We start from the raw sequence: 7,480 nt of genomic DNA on the forward strand, positions 1-7,480 counted from the left end.
GACAGACAGAGACAGAGACAGAGACAGAGACAGAGAGAGACAGAGACAGAGACAGAGAGAGACAGAGAGGTTTCCAGCTGGTTAAAGATATAGTCAGGAAGCTGTTGCCCCACGGGGCAGGAAATGCATCACCCTTTGACACACTGTCCGACACCCCCACACATGCATGCACACACACGTACACACACACACACACGCATGCATGCACACACACACGGGCCGACACACCCATCCACACACACAGTGGCGGTCTGCTAACTGAACTGGGATCCTGAGTACTTCTCTGTTTATTGAATACAGGGGAGTGTTATCAGCACATGGTTTCCTGACTGCTCCTGTCTCCACTAGAGGTAAAGAACTGTTTCCATTATTCTGAAGGGGTAGAGGAGAGGGCAGTGTGAGGGGGGAAGGAGAGAAGGGGATGAGAAGAGAGGAGTTTAAGGGGTGAGGGCCCTTGGTGCCTTCAATAATGGCCTACCGTCTCAAAGGAATCACAACAGGTCTGCTTTCTTATCTCTCTGTCTGTCTCTGTCTCTCTGTGTCTGTCTCTGTCTCTCTCTCTGTCTGTCTCTACCTCTGTCTGTCTCTCTCTGTCTCTCTCTCTCTCTCTGTCTGTCTCTGTCTCTCTGTGTCTGTCTCTGTCTCTCTCTCTGTCTGTCTCTCCCTCTGTCTGTCTCTCTCTCTCTCTCTCCCTGTTTGTCTATCAGTGAGTTTCCTTTGTTTAAATCAGCATTGATTGACTGCTGTGTGTTAACCACATACAGAGAACTACATAGGGAAGTGTTTAAATAGCCATGTAACTATGTTTGTAGCCATACTGCTATGTAGCTATGTTTGTAGCCATACAGCTATGTAGCTATGTGTGTAGCCATACAGCTATGTAGCTATGTATGTAGCCATACAGCTATGTAGCTATGTGTGTAGCCATACAGCTATGTAGCTATGTATGTAGCCATACTGCTATGTAGCTATGTGTGTAGCCATACAGCTATGTAGCTATGTGTGTAGCCATACAGCTATGTAGCTATGTGTGTAGCCATACAGCTATGTAGCTATGTGTGTAGCCATACTGCTATGTAGCTATGTGTGTAGCCATACAGCTATGTAGCTATGTGTGTAGCCATACAGCTATGTAGCTATGTGTGTAGCCATACAGCTATGTAGCTATGTGTGTAGCCATACTGCTCTGTAGATATGTGTGTAGCCATACAGCTATGTAGCTATGTGTGTAGCCATACTGCTATGTAGCTATGTATGTAGCCATACTGCTATGTAGCTATGTGTGTAGCCATACTGCTATGTAGCTATGTGTGTAGCCATACAGCTATGTAGCTATGTGTGTAGCCATACAGCTATGTAGCTATGTGTGTAGCCATACAGCTATGTAGCTATGTGTGTAGCCATACTGCTATGTAGCTATGTGTGTAGCCATACTGCTATGTAGCTAAGTGTGTAGCCATACAGCTATGTAGCTATGTGTGTAGCCATACAGCTATGTAGCTATGTGTGTAGCCATACAGCTATGTAGCTATGTGTGTAGCCATACTGCTATGTAGCTATGTATGTAGACATACTGCTATGTAGCTATGTGTGTAGCCATACAGCTATGTAGCTATGTGTGTAGCCATACAGCTATGTAGCTATGTGTGTAGCCATACTGCTATGTAGCTATGTGTGTAGCCATACAGCTATGTAGCTATGTGTGTAGCCATACAGCTATGTAGCTATGTGTGTAGCCATACAGCTATGTAGCTATGTGTGTAGCCATACAGCTATGTAGCTATGTATGTAGCCATACTGCTATGTAGCTATGTGTGTAGCCATACAGCTATGTAGCTATGTGTGTAGCCATACAGCTATGTAGCTATGTGTGTAGCCATACAGCTATGTAGCTATGTGTGTAGCCATACTGCTATGTAGCTATGTGTGTAGCCATACAGCTATGTAGCTATGTGTGTAGCCATACAGCTATGTAGCTATGTGTGTAGCCATACTGCTATGTAGCTAAGTGTGTAGCCATACAGCTATGTAGCTATGTGTGTAGCCATACAGCTATGTAGCTATGTGTGTAGCCATACAGCTATGTAGCTATGTGTGTAGCCATACTGCTATGTAGCTATGTATGTAGACATACTGCTATGTAGCTATGTGTGTAGCCATACAGCTATGTAGCTATGTATGTAGACATACTGCTATGTAGCTATGTGTGTAGCCATACAGCTATGTAGCTATGTGTGTAGCCATACTGCTATGTAGCTATGTGTGTAGCCATACAGAGAAACAGAGAGAGAGTGATGGAGAGAGAGTTTTTATTATTTTTCCTGATTTTCTTAATAACTGTAAGATGTAAATAGCATCTAGTTCCTGGAGGTTGTTGCCGTAGTGATAACCAAAATATACTGTACTGGTATTTGTGGAGAAATAAAATAGTTTATTTGATCACAGAGTGATAGTCAGAGAGAGAGAGAGAGATGAGAGACAGGAGGGTGTATGGGAGGGAGGAGGGGTGTATGGGAGGGAGATGGGTGTGTGGGAGGGAGGAGGGGTGTATGGGGGGGAGGAGGGGTGTATGGGAGGGAGGAGGGGTGTAAGGGAGGGAGGAGGGGTGTATGGGGGGGAGGAGGGGTGTATGGGGGGGAGGAGGGGTGTATGGGGGGGAGGAGGGGTGTATGGGAGGGAGGAGGGGTGTATGGGAGGAAGGAGGGGTCTAAGGGAGGGAGGAGGGTGTATGGGAGGGAGGAGAGGTGTATGGGAGGGAGGAGGGGTGTATGGGAGGGAGGAGGGGTGTATGGGAGGGAGGAGGGTGTATGGGTCCGCACCGGCTACTTTCGTCACAGACAGAGAAACGTTTTCTACTCATTGATTTTATAGGTCAATTACTTCTAGGCTTGAATCTGCAGTCGGCAGGGAGCTCTCATTCTCTCTTGATAGACACACACACACACACAAACACACAAACACAAACACACCCACATTTAAATACACAGACATTCACACCAATTCACACTTGCCAGAAGTCTGATGACCCAGCTACTGGTGTGTAAATGAGTCTTAGAAAGGAGAGAGGAATGGGGGAGGGAAGGAAGGGGGAGGGAGTGCTAGGCAGCAGAGAGGTGAAGTCCTCTGTTGGATTAGTGGAAGCTCCTTGAGCCAATCTGCATGTGAATGGCTGTGAGCTGCATCAGCCATCACCCCCGCTCTCACACACACACACAGAGAGAGAGACAGACAGCGAGGTAGTGCAAGAGAGAGGGAGAAAGTCAGTCAGAGAGAGAGAGAGACAGAGAGAGGTAGAGGAATTAGAGGCATCAGCTCAAATCCTCCCCATCGCCTCTCCAGCTCAGGAAAGCGAGTGGATAAACTGAGCAAAGAAAGAGAAGAAAAAGAAGGACTTTCGCCTTCTCTTCTTCTCTGCCTGGTGGGCAGGCAGCTGTATGGTTGAGGACTGGAGCGTTGAGAGAGAGAGAACGGGAATCGGACTGGCTTTTGTGAATGAGAGAAGGTAGGAATCTTTTATATCCTCCCCCTGCGGCCTCTATGGGCCGATCTGAATGCCTCTTCAAACCATGAGACCTGGCTGGATCGGTCCACTTCAGCGGTGGGAAAAGGGGGGAAGGGCAACAGTCTGGACCGGGCTGTTACAATGCATGTTTTTCTGAATAATGGATTTTCTTCAAAAGTAAAATGAAAAGAATGTCTTGGTTTACTTTGAACGGCAGTATGTTTTGGTCTGAGCCTCGATGCTGAGAAATATTTAGTAGGAAGGTTTCTGTTGTTAGTTGTTGACTAGTGAATGTTTGTGGTTGTGGCCATGTGATACAGCACATGTTGATGAATCTCACTGCTCTTTCATATGTAAAGTGTGACACCATTTTAGCAGTGCTGTGTCTCTACCCCCCCCCCCCCCCCCCCCCCCTGTCACTGTGGAGCTAACTGTTGCTCAACACTCTTTTGTGTGTGTGTGTGTGTGTGTGTGTGTGTGTGTGTGTGTGTGTGTGTGTGTGTGTGTGTGTGTGTGTGTGTGTGTGTGTGTGTGTGTGTGTGTGTGTGTGTGTGTGCGTGCGTGCGTGTTTTTGTGTGTGTGTGTGCGTGCGTGCGTGCGTGCGTGCGTGTTTTTGTGTGTGTGTGCGTGCGTGTGTGCGTGTTTTTGTGTGTGTGTGTGCGTGCGTGTTCTTATGAGGCAAGAAATGTGCTATCACATCATTTTGGTAATCTTTGGTAATTCTCTGAGGAACGTGCTGATACAGTGTTGATCCACTAACTGTGTAGAGCTGTGTTCAACATCGAATCACGGTTCAGTCAGGTGATGATTCCCTGATTCCCCGATTCATCAATATTTATTAATTAGGGCACAGCGGAAGCAATAGTGGTTAAACTGGGTCTAGCTAAGAGACGGGTTCAGAAAGGAGACGTGGTTAAACTGGGTCTAGCTAAGAGACGGGTTCAGAAAGGAGACGTGGTTAAACTGGGTCTAGCTAAGAGACGGGTTCAGAAAGGAGACGTGGTTAAACTGGGTCTAGCTAAGAGACGGGTTCAGAAAGGAGACGTGGTTAAACTGGGTCTAGCTAAGAGACGGGTTCAGAAAGGAGACGTGGTTAAACTGGGTCTAGCTAAGAGAAGACGTGGTTAAACTGGGTCTAGCTAAGAGACAGTTTCAGGAAGACGTGGTTAAACTGGGTCTAGCTAAGAGACGGGTTCAGAAAGAAGACGTGGTTAAACTGGGTCTAGCTAAGAGACAGTTTCAGGAAGACGTGGTTAAACTGGGTCTAGCTAAGAGACGGGTTCAGAAAGAAGACGTGGTTAAACTGTGTCTAGCTAAGAGACGGGTTCAGAAAGGAGACGTGGTTAAACTGGGCTAGCTAAGAGACGGGTTCAGAAAGGAGACGTGGTTAAACTGTGTCTAGCTAAGAGACAGTTTCAGGAAGACGTGGTTAAACTGGGCTAGCTAAGAGACGGGTTCAGAAAGGAGACGTGGTTAAACTGTCTAGCTAAGAGACAGTTTCAGGAAGACGTGGTTAAACTGGGCTAGCTAAGAGACGGGTTCAGGAAGACGTGGTTAAACTGGGCTAGGTGCCATCTTGTGCCAACAGTAAACACACCTCCATCTCACTACAGCTAATGTTCATGACATCCAGTTGGAGGAAGATGGACCGTCAACAAGAGTTTACATGTATAGAAAGTAACATCTATTCCTCTGCAGAAGCAGGAAATGTGAATTATAATTCATAGACATGTTTGTAAGGGTTGATAAAATGTTTAGATAAAGTTCAAATCTGACATTTCAAAGTAGAAATGACAAACTTTAGAAGCCCTTTTAATACTCAAATACACGTTTACAGTTTGGACTTAAATCTGTTTGAAAATCTATGGTAAGACTTGAAAATGGTTGTCTAGCAATGATCAACAATCAATATGTTGATCAAATATCACACAATCCAGGTGTGTAATGCTCTTAGAGACTTACCCAGAAAGACTCTGAAAGAAGGACAGCTGTAATCACGGCCAAAGGTGATTCTAACATGTATTGACTCAGGGATGTGAATACGTATGTAAATTAGATATTTTTGTATTTAATTTTCAATACATTTTGAGAAAAAACATCTACAAACATGTTTTGACAGTGTCATTATGGGGTATTGTGTGTAGATGGGTCAGAATTTATTTATTTTTAATCTATTTTGATTTCAGGCTGGAACACATGAAAATGTAGAGTAAGTCAAGGGGTATGAATACTTTCTGAAGGCCCTCTGTTCTTCATCTCTCCTCTTCTTCTCTTATCTCCTCTGTTCATCATCTCTCCTCTTCTCCTCTTCTCTCCTCTGTTCATCATCTCTCCTCTTCTTCTCTTCTCTCCTCTGTTCATCATCTCTCCTCTTCTCCTCTTCTCTCCTCTGTTCATCATCTCTCCTCTTCTTCTCTCCTCTCCTCTGTTCATCATCTGTTATTCTCCTCTTCTCTCCTCTGTTCATCATCTCTCCTCTTCTCCTTTCCTCTCCTCTGTTCATCATCTGTTATTCTCCTTTTCTCTCCTCTGTTCATCATCTCTCCTCTTCTCTCCTCTGTTCATCATCTCTCCTCTTCTTCTCTCCTCTCCTCTGTTCATCATCTGTTATTCTCCTCTTCTCTCCTCTGTTCATCATCTCTCCTCTTCTTCTCTCCTCTCCTCTGTTCATCATCTGTTCTCCTCTCCTCTGTTCATCATCTGTTCTGTTTCTCCTCTGTTCATCATCTCTCCTCTTCTCTCCTCTGTTCATCATCTGTTATTCTCCTCTTCTCTCCTCTGTTCATCATCTCTCCTCTTCTTCTCTCCTCTCCTCTGTTCATCATCTGTTCTCCTCTCCTCTGTTCATCATCTCTCCTCTTCTTCTCTCCTCTCCTCTGTTCATCATCTGTTCTCCTCTCCTCTGTTCATCATCTGTTCTGTTTCTCCTCTGTTCATCATCTCTCCTCTTCTCTCCTCTGTTCATCATCTCTCCTCTTCTCCTTTCCTCTCCTCTGTTCATCATCTGTTATTCTCCTTTTCTCTCCTCTGTTCATCATCTCTCCTCTTCTCTCCTCTGTTCATCATCTCTCCTCTTCTTCTCTCCTCTCCTCTGTTCATCATCTGTTATTCTCCTCTTCTCTCCTCTGTTCATCATCTCTCCTCTTCTTCTCTCCTCTCCTCTGTTCATCATCTCTCCTCTTCTCTCCTCTGTTCATCATCTCTCCTCTTCTTCTCTCCTCTCCTCTGTTCATCATCTCTTCTCTCCTCTGTTCATCATCTATCCTCTTCTTCTCTCCTCTCCTCTGTTCATCATCTCTCCTCTTCTCTCCTCTGTTCATCATCTCTCCTCTTCTCTCCTCTGTTCATCATCTCTCCTCTTCTCCTTTCCTCTCCTCTGTTCATCATCTGTTATTCTCTCCTCTGTTCATCATCTGTTCTGTTTCTCCTCTGTTCATCATCTGTTATTCTCTTCTCTGTTCATCATCTGTTCTGTTTCTCCTCTGTTCATCATCTGTTCTCCTCTCCTCTGTTCATCATCTGTTATTCTCTTCTTCTCTCCTCTGTTCATCATCTGTTCTCCTCTCCTCTGTTCATCATCTGTTCTGTTTCTCCTCTGTTCATCATCTGTTCTCCTCTCCTCTGTTCATCATCTGTTCTCCTCTCCTCTGTTCATCATCTCTCCTCTTCTCTCCTCTGTTCATCATCTCTCCTCTTCTTCTCTCCTCTCCTCTGTTCATCATCTGTTCTCCTCTCCTCTGTTCATCATCTGTTCTGTTTCTCCTCTGTTCATCATCTCTCCTCTTCTCTCCTCTGTTCATCATCTCTCCTCTTCTCCTTTCCTCTCCTCTGTTCATCATCTGTTATTCTCCTTTTCTCTCCTCTGTTCATCATCTCTCCTCTTCTCTCCTCTGTTCATCATCTCTCCTCTTCTTCTCTCCTCTCCTCTGTTCATCATCTCTCCTCTTCTTCTCTCCTCTCCTCTGTTCATCATCTGTT

General features: G+C 45.2%; 1 protein-coding gene across 1 annotated transcript in view; it reads left to right on the plus strand.

Annotated features, from left to right (window-relative positions):
- The first annotated feature begins 269 nt into the window (after nt 1-269).
- The window catches only part of LOC120040239 (neuronal-specific septin-3-like), a 29,636-nt gene continuing 22,425 nt past the window's right edge, over nt 270-7,480 (plus strand). The window contains exon 1 of the mRNA XM_038985457.1: nt 270-350. The gene's annotated coding sequence lies outside the window, so the exon portion shown is untranslated. The remainder of the gene's footprint in view (nt 351-7,480) is intronic.

Source organism: Salvelinus namaycush, unplaced genomic scaffold (assembly GCF_016432855.1).
Source record: "Salvelinus namaycush isolate Seneca unplaced genomic scaffold, SaNama_1.0 Scaffold337, whole genome shotgun sequence".
NCBI classification, from domain to species: domain Eukaryota; kingdom Metazoa; phylum Chordata; class Actinopteri; order Salmoniformes; family Salmonidae; genus Salvelinus; species Salvelinus namaycush.